This window comes from Pelophylax lessonae, assembly GCF_965119305.1.
Source record: "Pelophylax lessonae genome assembly, chromosome: 2".
NCBI lineage: Eukaryota > Metazoa > Chordata > Amphibia > Anura > Ranidae > Pelophylax > Pelophylax lessonae.
Genome location: NC_138769.1, coordinates 577,109,968 through 577,123,852, shown reverse-complemented (window position 1 = coordinate 577,123,852; position 13,885 = coordinate 577,109,968). Strand labels below are relative to the sequence as shown.

Below are 13,885 nucleotides of genomic sequence, written 5' to 3'. Positions count from 1 at the left end.
GTATTGGTAATGGAACGAGACAGGGATGTGCCTTGTCTCCCTTCCTTTTTGCGCTTTCTCTAGATCCGTTTTTATGTAGAGTTCGTCTTAATCCTGACATCTAGGGCCTATCTTTCAGTGATGACCAATATAAAATCTCTGGATACGCGGACGGCTCTTTACCTTGACAAATCCGGTGGTTTCTCTCCCAAATCTCCTGCGGGAATTTGAATACTATGGTGCCCTCTCTAACTTGAAGATTAATTTCAACAAGTCTGAAGCCATGGGTGTGGGGATCACCCCCGTCTTTTGGGGACTCTCTGATCAAGCTTCAGTTTTAGATGGACGGAGACCGCTCTGATATATTTAGGAACTCTAATTCCCCTACACTGTCCAGAGCGTATGATTTTAATTCCCCCACCCCCAGTGGCCGCCACCCGCTCCTTGCTGCAGAATTGGCATGTAGGGCTACACTTTTGGTTTGGGAGGTGCAACTTGCTCAAGATGTGTATTCTCCTGAAACACTTCTACTTGCTGAGAGCGCTTCTGATTTAAGATGCCCCCTCTTTACTTCAAGCTAGTACACTCCCTTTTTTGGAGCTTTGTTTGGGCAAATAAGAAGCCCCGGCTCGCCCGTTCACTCCTGACCTTACCTAAAGATCAGGGGGGCTTGGCCCTCCCCGACATCTGGAAATATTACCAGGCGACTCACCTTAGCAGGGTCATTGATTGGAGCCGCCATCACAACCTTAAACTATGGATACGCATAGAACAGGCACAAACGACGATTCCGTTGAGGACCGGGCTGTGGTGCTTTCCGTGCCTACCCCCGAGATTGAAGCATCATCCAATTTTGGGGACCACGTTACCGATTGACTATGGAGTGGGTTTGAAACATTTTCTCATGACCCCGACGTCCCCATTGCATCTTGTCATTGGTAATCCCGGCTTCCCACCGGGTCTTTCCTCCCCCCCCATTCCTGGCTCCAAACACCTCGGGCAGTAGCCGGGCCTCCCAGTTCCTCTGCTCGGGTAAATGGCCCTCCCTTGAGGAACTAACTAGCTCTATTGGTCCTTATAAGCTCCCTTTTTGGCAAGCTTTACAGCTACATCATTTTCTGCAATCTCTTCCCAACCCTACAAACTGCTCGACAGTTGACCACCTTTGAGGAATACTGTTCTGATGCGGGCTTTCTGCCGAGCTCTCTTTCCAAGACTTATGGTCTGTTTTTTTTTTATACAGGAACAACCCTCCCTACCGCACATCAGACTGTGGGAATCTGAGCTGCATCGCAAATTCTCTGCGGTTCAAGTGAGAAATATTGGTAAACTTTCCCTTAGATCTTCCATCTGCACAAAACTTCAGGAAACCAATTTCAAACTGTTGACCAGATGGTATCTCACCCCCCCACCAATTACACAAATATTATCCCAACACCTCTGACTGTTGTTGAAGGTGTCGGGGGGACTGTGGGACACTGCTTCATATTTTCTGGGACTGCCCTGGCCTACGGCAGTACTGGTCTGCTGTTAAAACCATCACTCAAATGTTTACAGACTATTTTTATACCTGATGACCCAGCCTTTTTCCTCCTCCACGTATCTGATATAACTGTTCGACACTACAAAAAATCCGTCCTTCGACATTTATTGAATGCCGCAAAAGCCTGAATTCCCCCCTTTGGAAAGATCAATGTCAGCCTACTGTTGCACAATGGCTCCGGCGGGTGGAAGATATGAATAGGATGGAGGATTTGGTACTAACCCCACGCAACACAAGAGTGAGCAGCAACATAAAACCTGGGATTTCTGGAACGTATTCATTCTCTCGGATGAGGGCATTGCGTTGGTACACTGATAGCTTTGGGGAGGAGGGGCTAGGGCCGAACAGGCAGTTGGGGATGGAGGTCTCCCCCCCGTTGCTAACTCATACACACACTGTTGCCTCCCCCCACCCCCCTCATATGTAATTGACTCTATTGATTCATAGCCCTGGTGGTTATCCCTTGCTACGATCACCCCCCCCCCCTCTTCCCTTACCCCTTCCTTCCCTTCTCCCACCTACCTCCTTGTTTTTTTTTCCCTTTCGCTCTCTCTTTCAGGTTTTCTCTACTTTCTTCTTTCCTTTCTGTTTCTACATAAAATAGTTGGGGATGTGGGCAACTCCATGCACTCCACATTTGTTTTTAGAACTCCGGTTATGTCTTACTGAATCCACATGTTCTGATATAAAGTTCTTTGGATGCATTGCTGTTTTGCACAATTATTGTACTGGTTTGCATGTGCCTTATCCTGACTTACCTAAATAAAATATTTAAAAAAAAAAAAAATTATACACAGGTGGACTAGATTTACTAATTAGATGACTTCTGAAGGCAATTGGTTTAACTAGATTTTAGTTAGGGGTATCAGAGTAAAGGGGGCTGAATACAAATGCACGCCACACTTTTCAGATATTTATTTGTAAATAATGTTAAAAACCATTTATCATTTTCCTTTCATTTCACAATTATGTGCCACTTTGTTTTGTTCTATCACATAAAATCCTGATAAAATATATTTACGATTTTGGTCGTAACATGACAAAATGTGGAAAATTGCAAGGGGTATGAATACTTTTTCAAGGCACTGTACTTCAATCAATCAGATTATGAGGTTGCTTCCTGGAAACAGAGAAACAATGGATAACTTATGATCGTATTTTCAAATTATCGGTCGAATTCCACTTCCGTGTGTGTGATAAATCTATCATTTGTTTTGGCAGCTATTGACCCATTATTACCATGAGGAGAGGTTAATTGGAAAATAAATTGATAATTTATCAAAGCATTTATGACTATCATTAGTTTGGGGACAGTGACATAACTAGAAGTGTTGCTAAACAGGTTATATTGATGGGCAGCCTCCACATTTTTGCAGTTATGCAACATAGAAAAACAGAAGGTTTGCATCATTTTGAGATTTCTGAGACAGGCGTAAAGCCTGGTTCACACTATTCTGGTTCTGCGAGTCATGTTTGGGTGAGCACGGCAGCCCATTTAATTGGAACTGCCTGTTGTTTCTGCCTTTCATGCACCATTTTTAAAACGCAGTGCCTGTGAAATTGCATGGTGCTTTTGCACCATGTGATTTCCCGGTGGTTCCCACAAACATGCTGACTTTTTAGATGCATGGGGATGAGATTAACCACTTTAAGACCAGAAAATTTTGCTGCTCAATGACCAGGCCACTTTTTTTTAACAGAGCTTTCTTTTCATTGTATTTGATCACCTCTGCGCTTTTTATTTTTTGCAATATTAATAAAAAAAAGAGCGAAAATTTTGCGAAAAATTTACATTTTCTACTTTGACTGTTAAAAAATATCCAATATATTAAATTTTTGGCATATATTTAGGCCAAAATGTATTTAGCTACATGTCTTTGACAAAAAAATTCTCAATGAGCGTATTTTTATCCACTTTAAGACCGGAAGATTTTACTCCCTTCCTGACCAGGCCATATTTATTGTTTATTGATTTTTTGCTATGCTGAATCCTGTGATCTCCTCCTCTCTGTCACAGAGAAGAATCGCCTGCTTTGTTTACACAAGCAGGCGGATCTTCTAACACTTTCCTCGGCAATGGCCGCCTCTCCTCCTCCAGCCCGACTCACACAGCGGAAGCGAGCCACTGGCGGCGCGCGCGCCGCCGAGATTACTAGGAGTCCATCGACATAGGTCTACGTCGCTGGACCCAGGGGAGCTGTCCTTCCCGCATTAGTATCACTGTGAGCGGTCGGCAAGTGGTTAAAATTGAATGGCAGCTCTTTGCATTTTTAAAAAGCAGTACATTTTGGCTGCGGGTAGTTGCCAGTTTGGGTACAGGTAAGATTTCAGCACCTGCACCCACCCACAATACTGTGAATTATTATTATTACCTCCATTATTATTATTAAACCATACTCTGCCCTCTACTCTTATCACAAGATAAACTTGAATTTGCTGCATGACATGAAAAATCACACATTATATTGCTGGCTTTATGCAATTTTTATAATGTATATTAAAGTGTAAAGAAAAAGGGGTTTGAATAAGCCCCTTTTTCTAGATGGGATGGTGACAGGCTATTTCAAACTTTAAAGAAGCCATCTTAAAAGGGTTTTAGATAGGCATAGCTGTTGCTAGGGTAGATTAGACATACAAGGTTATGTTTGGTTAGAATAAGCCCCAATCGGAGTGAGATTTCAATGTAGCTAGGGAGTTTAGGCTATCAACCAGTTCTAACCTGTCTTCTTCCCGCCTTCCAGAGCCTGCCTGTGGGTTATAAAAGGGGGCTCATTCTCATAAGCCATCACTCACCTCAAGAAAGAACTTTGTGTCAAGTTACCAGCTTTCTGTCACATCAAGGCAGAGCTTCGTGCGCTTCGTGGACTTTACCAGCTTGCTATTTCACCCAACACAAGAGGGACCTTCGTGTCAACGATACCGGTCTTCTGTTGCCTTCGTTGAAATGAGTCTTCTCCGTCGTCTCATCGAGCGGGCCGGTGAAGAAGGGGCCGAAGAATGGATCAAGCGATGTCTAGCCATGCTGTTCGCCGCGGGTCAAGATGCGCCGCCGGAAGATGCCGTTCGTCCCTCACCTGTGACGGAGCCGGTCGCCGGGTCAAGTCGCGGAGCGGAAGTCGTCAGCGGCGGAGGTCATCGCCGTCACCGGTTCCAGAAGAAGAAGAGCGAACAGATGACCTGCGCAGGTGCGGTTCGCGCGGACGTTCCAGGGAGGATGCCGTCCCGGGGAAGAGGAGGCGGGCTCCACGCCGCCGGTTCTCGCCATCCAACGACGCCGGACCGGAGCGAGGACAGACGGCACGTCTGTCATCTCGGGGAGCAGAGAGAGGCAGGCCTGCCTCTCACACCGCCGGAGGTCCAGCGGCAGCGGATCGGCGTCTACGGGTTCCAGATCATCCGCCCATCCGGGGGCAAGGTGAGATTAACAGGGCTTCTACTTTGCAGGCTACTCTGATGGGGTCACGTAGTCCAGCCCGTTTAGATCCTCAATACTCGGGTATGGCGGGCAATGCTTCCAGGGAGGTGGAATCTTCTGCACAGACAGCCACCAGTGCATTAACCGATTTATTTCAGGGTTTTCTCACTAACTTTCAGGCTATTTTACATTCTAACGCTCCTTCATCCGCTGTACCTGTATCTACCACCCCTATGGTTACTATGCCTGTATCTGCTGTTTCAAATGTTGTGCATGATTCACTCCTCTGGATGTGTGGGCGCCATCTAGTGGACTTTTAGCTATTAACATGCAATCGCCAGTTAGTAATCCTGTCCCTAGCATTGGTTCTCCTCCTGTTCCTCCTGCTTCTGTCACCTTGGCTAAGACACAGAATCTTCCCGAGACCTGTCTTAGGGAAGCACTTACATGCGAATTGTCGCCTTTAGGATACCATCTGTCAGATTCCATAAAAGAAAAAATATGGAGTGGTAAATTTATAGACTTGCTTTCTCTGCTTCCGTCTGTGAAAGAGTTTGTGTCTAAAGGTGATAGAAAGGAGGAGGAGGAAAGGAGACGCCCAGTAACTAAAAATGTTAATAATTGGTTGCAGGCATTTCTTATCTATGCTGCTGTGATGTGCGAGAAACACCCTTCCAGAAGTATTGGGTTGTTTCAGCATTTAGACATTATTCTAGAAGCTTACAAAAACTTTGGCGGTACGGCTTGGTTTTCATAGGACGTAGCTTTCCGTCAGAAGTTGGCAGTTCAACAAAAACTAAAGTGGGGAGTTAAGGACGTCAGCCTTTGGCTGGATCTTTTTCTGCCATAAAGGTCCAATTTTAGCAGACAAGCTTTTTCAGGATCACAGCAGCAGCCCCCTGCTCCTTCCTTTCGTAAAGGAGTCTGTTTTTCATACAATGATTCACAGTGCAAGTGGCCGGGGACATGCAAATACAAGCATGAATGTGCTTTCTGCGCAGGGTCCAACCCAATTGCAAAGTGTTTCAAGAAAATGCACAGTGCGCAACAGACAGGGAATTTTTCAAAAAGCCATAACACCGGTGAAAGTACACGAAATGTTGCCGTGGCTTCAACAATTCCCCGACAGGGTGAAGGCCACCCTAGTGGCTGAGGGGTTTACTAATGGGTTTTATTTACCTTCTTTTACTGGTTTTGGTTGTACGGTTGTAAATAATCTTAAGTCTGTTGGTCACCTTGAGGACATAGTAGTCAAGAAAATAAATAAGGAATTGTCTGCAGGTAGGTTTGCGGGTCCTTTTGATTCCCCCCCCCCCCCCCGTTTCCTAATTTCAGGATATCACCACTGGGCATAGTTCAGAAGAAGGAACCCAATACTTATCGCCTTATCCATCATTTGTTGTTCCCCTCTGGGGGGTCGTTGAATGATGAGATTAGCGAGGATGCTGCTTCTGTTCAATATTCCTCTTTTGAGGATGCTTTGGTGATCTTGAGGAAATTGGGAAAAGGTGCGCTTCTAGCAAAAACTGATATCAAATCTGCGTTTCGTTTACTGCCAGTTTACCCCGATTCTTTTAATTCCCTCGGTTTTTTCTTTTTGAATCATTATTTTTTCGATAAATGTCTTCCTATGGGTTGTTCCCTATCATGCTTTTATTTTGAATGCTTTTCTACTTTTTTAGAGTGGGTAGTATCCTCCAAAGCTGGTTTATCTTGTATTGTCCACTGTTTGGACGATTTTTTGTTCATGGGTCGGGCGGAGTCCACTGACTGTTTACATCTGCTTGAAACATTCTTTGGTGTGTGTGAACAATTTGGGATTCCTTTGGCACATGAAAAAACGGAGTGGCCTTCAACCAGTGTACAATTTCTGGTTATCACTATTGATACAATTTTAATGGAATTTAGATTACCACAGGAGAAAGTTGAAAAGTTGCAGAACTGCTTGATTATGATGATTCGCAGGAAAAAGACGACGTTGAAAGAAATGCAGTCATTGTTAGGCCTGTTAGCGTTTGCCTCCCGGATCATACCCTTCAGTACGTTGTTTTCACGGAAATTATATGCAATGATTTCTGGTTTAAAATCGCCCTCTTCACACATTCGATTGTCCTCTGAAATTAAGGAGGACATGCTGGTATGGTTACAGTTTTTACTTTATTTTAACGGGCAAGCAATCTGGCAGGAGGAATTTATCACTGACCAGGATTTCTGTCTGTTCATGGACTCGGCGGGCTCGGTGGGTTTCGCCGCCATTTGGCGCACTCACTGGTGCGCTGATTCTTAGCCTGACAGATGGCAGCAGTTGGGTTACACTTGCAACAGTGTATTGTTGGAGCTTTTCCCAATTGTGGTTGCACTCGAAATTTGGGGTCCCCATTTTAGAAATAAACATATTCTGGTTAGAACGGACAATAAAGGGGTGATGTTTGCGATTAATTGTCTTTCTTACAGATCCCCACCTGTCATTAAATTATTGCGGTACCTTGTATCCAAATGTTTGCGTTTGAACATATGGATCAAGGCTACTTTTGTGCCTGGTAAGGACAACTGTGTGGCAGACTCTTTATCTCGTCTGCAGATGGAGCGTTTTTTTCTGCTGTTTCCGGACGCGGACCAGACGGGTTGTCATTATCCAGATCGGCTTTGGGGCATAGTTTAAATTTGGTCGTTCACAATATCGCGGTTTCGCTCGCTCCGTCCACACTGGCCGGATATCAATCGGCCTGGGATCTTTGGAAATCTCACTTATCTTCGATTGGCGAACCGCATGGTCGTTTTTCTGAGGGTTTGGTTTTATCCTTTTTGAATTCTTTGTTCCACAAACGGTACTCATGGTCCCACATTAACAAATTATTAGCGGGTGTTTCTTTTTTCGTTAAATTGGAGAATCATCTACCTTGTTCTTCCTTTTTTTCAGTGCGACAGGCTTTAAAAGGCTATCGCAAGACGAATTGGCGCCCTGATCGCAGGGAGGCTATTACCCCTTACCTTTTAGGAAAGTTGTGTTATGCCACCAAGCATGTATGTTTTTCCAATTACGAGTCGGATATGTTCAAGGCAGTTTTTTCGATTATGTTCTTTGCGGCACTGAGGATATCCGAACTCATTCATGATGACAGGTATGGCAATTCCGGCCTGAAATTTTCCGATGTTAAGACCCATATTTCATCAATCAGTCTTTTGCTGCGCTCTTCCAAGACTGATCAACTTGGTGTTGGTAAGGGGGTTCATTTACACCAGTATGCGGTTTCAGGTATATGCCCAGTTTTATTGTTAAAACGTTTTTTGTCGATCAGGTCGATCGAGGATGGATCTTTGTTTGTTCACCAGAACAGTAAAAGTTTAACTAAATATCAGTTTGATGCAGTTTTGAAAAAATGTGTGAAGTTCCTGCAAATGGATCACTATCGTTTATCATCTCACTCCTTTAGAATTGGGGCTGCCACAGAAGCTGCTAGGTTAGGGGTTAATGCTCAGGTATTGAAGAATATAGGTAGATGGAAGACGGACGCCTATCGTACTTACATTCGACCTAACGCTTGTCATTGATATTCCAGGGCCCCAATGCTTGTCGATCTGGATCGTTGGCCACTCTTTTATACACTGGGCCCGAGCAAGAGCTAGGAGACAATGCTATTCCGAGAATATTGGTCTGGACCCGCAATTTTTTCGTGTAAAGTGGTTTAGTAAGCGGGGCATGCATTGGGCTGAATTCTTACCCGAGATTTGCAAATTACTACAAGTTCTTCCCCCACCTGATGTTATGTTAATTCATCTAGGGGGAACGACATTGGGAAATTCAGAACGCTTGACCTTATTTTCAAAATTCGGGATGACTTCAATTATCTCAGGTCCGCCTATCCTGGAACCAAGTTTATTTTTTCTGAAATTATCCCCAGATTAGTGTGGTTCAAGCATAGTCATCTTAAGCCGCTTGAAAAGGTTAGAAAGCGAATCAACAAAGCTTTGGCCAAATTGTTAGGCGGGGTCGGCATCTTTTCTTTCAGACATTGCGAGACGGAAGGTGGAATTACCGACTTTTATAGGCATGATGACGTTCACTTATCCGATCTGGGACTCGATATCTTCAATGCCAATCTGGGCACCTGTATTGAAAAGGCCGCGTTGTGGGGTGGTGACAGGAGGGCGTGAGCCTCCTGTCTGTTGGATATTTCTTGGATGTTATTATAATTTGGTTTGACCTGGATTGTAGTGATCGGGTCAATTTTATGTATACTGATGTTTTTAAAGTGTTTAAACAAGCATTAAACGGCCGCGGCCTTTTAAATTCCAGATTGGTGTGTGGTGTCATCATTTATTTAGAATAAGCTAAATTTAGAGTTAAGTCCTGTCTGCCATCCCATGTAAAGAAAAAGGGGTTTGAATAAGCCCCTTTTTCTAGATGGGATGGTGACAGGCTATTTCAAACTTTAAAGAAGCCATCTTAAAAGGGTTTTAGATAGGCATAGCTGTTGCTAGGGTAGATTAGACATACGAGGTTATGTTTGGTAAGAATAAGCCCCAATCGGAGTGAGATTTCAATGTAGCTAGGGAGTTTAGGCTATCAACCAGTTCTAACCTGTCTTCTTCCCGCCTTCCAGAGCCTGCCTGTGGGTTATAAAAGGGGGCTCATTCTCATAAGCCATCACTCACCTCAAGAAAGAACTTCGTGTCAAGTTACCAGCTTTCTGTCTCCCTGCCCCCCATCCCCTTTTATTTGTCGCGGTCAGTTTTTGCTTGTAGGGTCACCTTTGCGTAGTGCAAAGGGGGACAATGTTGGTGATATTGTTCATTTTATAAGATGTTAATGTTACGGATATTTCTTGGATGTTATTATAATTTGGTTTGACCTGGATTGTAGTGATCGGGTCAATTTTATGTATACTGATGTTTTTAAAGTGTTTAAACAAGCATTAAACGGCCGCGGCCTTTTAAATTCCAGATTGGTGTGTGGTGTCATCATTTATTTAGAATAAGCTAAATTTAGAGTTAAGTCCTGTCTGCCATCCCATTACACATTCAGCCTGGATTCGCATTGGTGCGCGTAGAACACAGCATGTGATTCGCACAGGAATTGCACCACATGGCTCAAATCGCATCACCTCTGCACCAAAATGGTGCAGGACCCTTTTTTCCCCGCACCTGAATGCGATGCGATTCTGGCAATCAAACAGTGTTTTGCGATCTGTTTTGGGGTGTCATTAGTCTAACATTGACACCCGCAGCTGATCTCATGGACACCGTGCAATTGCTTTGGAGTGCGATGTGGGGAAACACAGCGAATCTTGTGCGTTTCCCACATCACATCAGTGTGAACCAGGGCTTAATGATTTAATCTGCTACCTCTCACCATCCTGAGATTGTTTATTGTGATCCTGGGAACTGCACCAAGGGAGTGGGGGGCTTTCCTGGGATCGCATCTTAAAACAAAGTGCATCAATGACAAATTAAAAAACAAAATAAGCTATTGCGTCGCCCTCTGGACATGTAGGGGGCCACATTTTTAGGGATCCTTATATTTACTAAGTTGACCACCACTGCTTTAGATAATGCAGGGCATACCCATTATACCTTTGGTCCACAAGGTGTAAACATTAGTCATGCCAGTAGATGTAACAGTTGTGTGTGTTATAAATAAGACAAAGGCTTCCATTTCCCATCGAAGAGCGGGAAGTCCAGATGCTTGGCAAATGGCAAGCAAAGATCCTTGGATGAATAATTCTTTGAACGGGCTTAATAAATTTTGGCAAATGTTTCAACGGTTGGATGATCAACTCAGCTAGAGTGTAGAACAACTACGTCTAAAAGATATCTGTGGGTATCTGGCTGTATTAAAGATTCAGCTGCCTTATTTTAACCGCTTAAGGACTGCCCCACGTACATATACTGCGGACTGCAGGACGGCCCTTAAGCGCAAAATCACATACCTGTACGTGACTCAGATCTTCAGGTCTGGGGCGCGCGCGTGCTCCACCGAAGCCTTGCTCCTGCTGTGATTGGACACAGAGGGAGCCAATCGGCCGGTCTGGCAGCGACGATGGCCGCCGGGACCCGCCGATCGTTCAGAGGAGAGGCAGAACGACGGTCTGCCTATGTAAACAAGGTAGACAGCCATTCTGTGAGGGAGGAAAATGGAGATCTTGTGTTTCTTCGAAGCAGAAACACGGATCTCAGTATTCCTCCAGTCACAGTTAGAAAGCACTCCCTAGGAACACACTTAACCTTTTGATCATCCATAAAGTTAACCCCTTCCGTGCCAGTGTCATTTATACAGTGACAGTGCATTTTTTGCTGATCTTATCACTATATTAGTGTCACTGCTCCCCAAAAAGTGTCACTTAGTGTCAGATTTGTCCGCCGTAATGTCGCAGTCCCGCTAAAAATTGCTGATCGCCGCCATTACTAGTAAAAACAGTTTAAAATATAAAAAGTCCATAAATCTATTCCATAGATTGTAGATATTATAATTTTTGTGCAAACCAATCAATATATGCTTATCGGGATTTTTTTTTTTTTTACCAAAAACATGTAACAGAATACATATTGGCCTAAATTGAATTGAAGAAATTAGATTTTTTACATTTTTTATTGAATATATTTTATAGCAATAAGTAAAAAATATTGTTTTGTTTTGTTTTCAAAATTGTCATTCTTTTGTTGTTTATAGCGCAAAAAAATAATCCACAGAGGTGATCAAATACCACCAAAAGTAAGCTCTATATGTGGGGGGAAGGACATCAAATTTTATTTGGGTGCAGCGTCCCACGACCGTGCATTTGTCAGTTAAAGCAACGCAGTGCCCTATCGCAAAAAAATGACCTGGTCATGAAGGGGTTAAAACCTTCCGGAGCTGAAGTGGTTAATATACATAGCAAGAATTATAAAAAGCCCTTTACAGACGACTGACATAGGAGAAAGGCCACAATAAGGCCTTCCTAAGTGCCATTGTCACAACAAAATAAATGTGTACTTCCTACCTGGAGATTCCATGAGCAGCTTCCACGGCTGGAAATTCCCACAGATCCTACTGACAGTGACGATGAACTGGAAAGAAAACACAAAGAAATAAGAGAGGAAAAAAATAGGCATAAAAATGAGAGGAAGAATCAAAGCACCAGCAGCAGTTTCTATTCCTTGCACACTCTGGACTTTCACATTACAAATTGTTTCTTATAGATGAAGCCTGGGGGGGGAGGGGGAACTTCCACACAATGCACAGCCCAGCTTGACGTAACCTGATCTCTGCTAAACCGAAAGTGATCTACGGAACCCAGCAACAGCATTCTACTGTAGTCTCCTGTACACAATGCCAGGGGATGCTAACCGTGCCACATAGCCCGTGCCTGTCATACCATACCTGCCATGCTAAGACCATTGTACGACAGGGACTGTATTGTCACCTGGCCCCCGCATTTCCTTTCTAACGGCTTTTCCTGTCATGTGCTCATATTACCATGAAGGCCAGCCTTCAGTGCCATGTTCCTTCCCTCATGGAAGATGAGCACTGAGGAGAGCAGTGGGCAGCAGGTGCCAGTAATCAGGGGGCATCAGGTACACTGCCAACAAAGGTCACCTGGAGAACCAACTGCCACTAAGAAGAAATGCACATGCTGATTTTATTTATGATGTTATTTATTACAGGTATTTATATAGCGATGCCAAGTTACGCAGTGCTCTACATTTATATGATACATTCACATCAGTCCCTGCCCTCAAGGAGCTTACGATCTAAGGTTCCTAACTCATATTCATACACACACATACCAGAGCCAATTTTTCTTTCAATTTTGGCGTGGGGTTCCCCCTCCAGATCCTCAGAGCACAAGTCGCATGCCACAAGTCAGACCAGTTAAAACGGAGTTCCACCCAAAAGTGGTGCTTCTGCTCATATGCTACATTTCAGGGGGAGGGGGGAATGGGCACCCGATTTTGACAGGTACCCTTTCCCACTTCCGGGAGACAACGGCACAGCGCCATCCCTCAAAATTTTGGCTCCTTCCTCCGCTGCCGGGCCAATAAGAAAGTGCAAAGCACTTCGCGCATGCGCAGTAGGGAACCGGCTGTGAAGCTGAAAGGCTTCCCTTCCAGTTTCCCTTACCTTGAATGGCGGCGGTAGGACACGAGAGCCGATCCGAAAATCAACTTCAGATGATGACATCGCGGGAACCCTGGACAGGTAAGTCCTAATATTAACCACTTAAGCCCCAGCCCTATTTCGGACACTTTTTGTTTACAAGTTAAAACCAGTATTTTTTCCTAGAAAACTACTTAGAACCCCCAAACATATATATTTTTTTAGCAAGGACTCTGGAGAATAAAATGTCGGTCATTGCAAAATTTTTTGTCACGCGGTATTTGCGCAGCGTTCTTTAAAACACCATTTTTTTGGAAAAAATTTGAAAAATCACATTTCACTGCTTTTAAAAAATACTAAACAGTAAAGTTAGCCCATTTTTTTCGTATATTGTGAAAGATGATGTCACGCCGAGTAAATAGATACCCAACATGTTACGGTTTAAAATTGCGCCCCCCCGTGGGATGGCGACAAACTACGGTCAATAGAGATCTCAATCTGCGATGCTTTAAATTTATTTAATGGTTACCAGTTTAGAGTTAGAGTGTAGCTCTTTTTTTTAAATTATTGCCCACGCTCTGGCGATCGCGGCGATACCTCAATTGTGTGGTTTGAACAGCGATTTCATTCGCGGCTCGACTTGCGTATACGTTTTTTTTTGTGCGCGAGCTAACGGTGACGGGGGCGGCTAAATTTTTTTTTTTCCTATTTATTTTTTCTTTTTTTTTTAACTTTATTACAGGTTTTTAAAAAAAAAAAAAATCTGATCACTTTTATTGCTGTCACAAGCAATGTAAACATCCCTTGTGACACCAATATGTAGTGACAGGTACACTTTATGGAGGGATCGAGGGTCTAAAAGACCCTAGAC

The 13,885-nt window shown here is 43.9% G+C and overlaps 1 protein-coding gene across 2 annotated transcripts in view; it reads right to left on the bottom strand.

Moving 5' to 3' along the window:
• DTX3 (deltex E3 ubiquitin ligase 3) overlaps positions 1-12,024 on the bottom strand; it is a 145,160-nt gene extending 133,136 nt beyond the window's left edge. For both annotated transcript variants that reach the window (XM_082248531.1, XM_082248530.1), the window contains exon 1: positions 11,918-12,024. The gene's annotated coding sequence lies outside the window, so the exon portion shown is untranslated. The remainder of the gene's footprint in view (positions 1-11,917) is intronic.
• Positions 12,025-13,885: the final 1,861 nt, after the last annotated feature.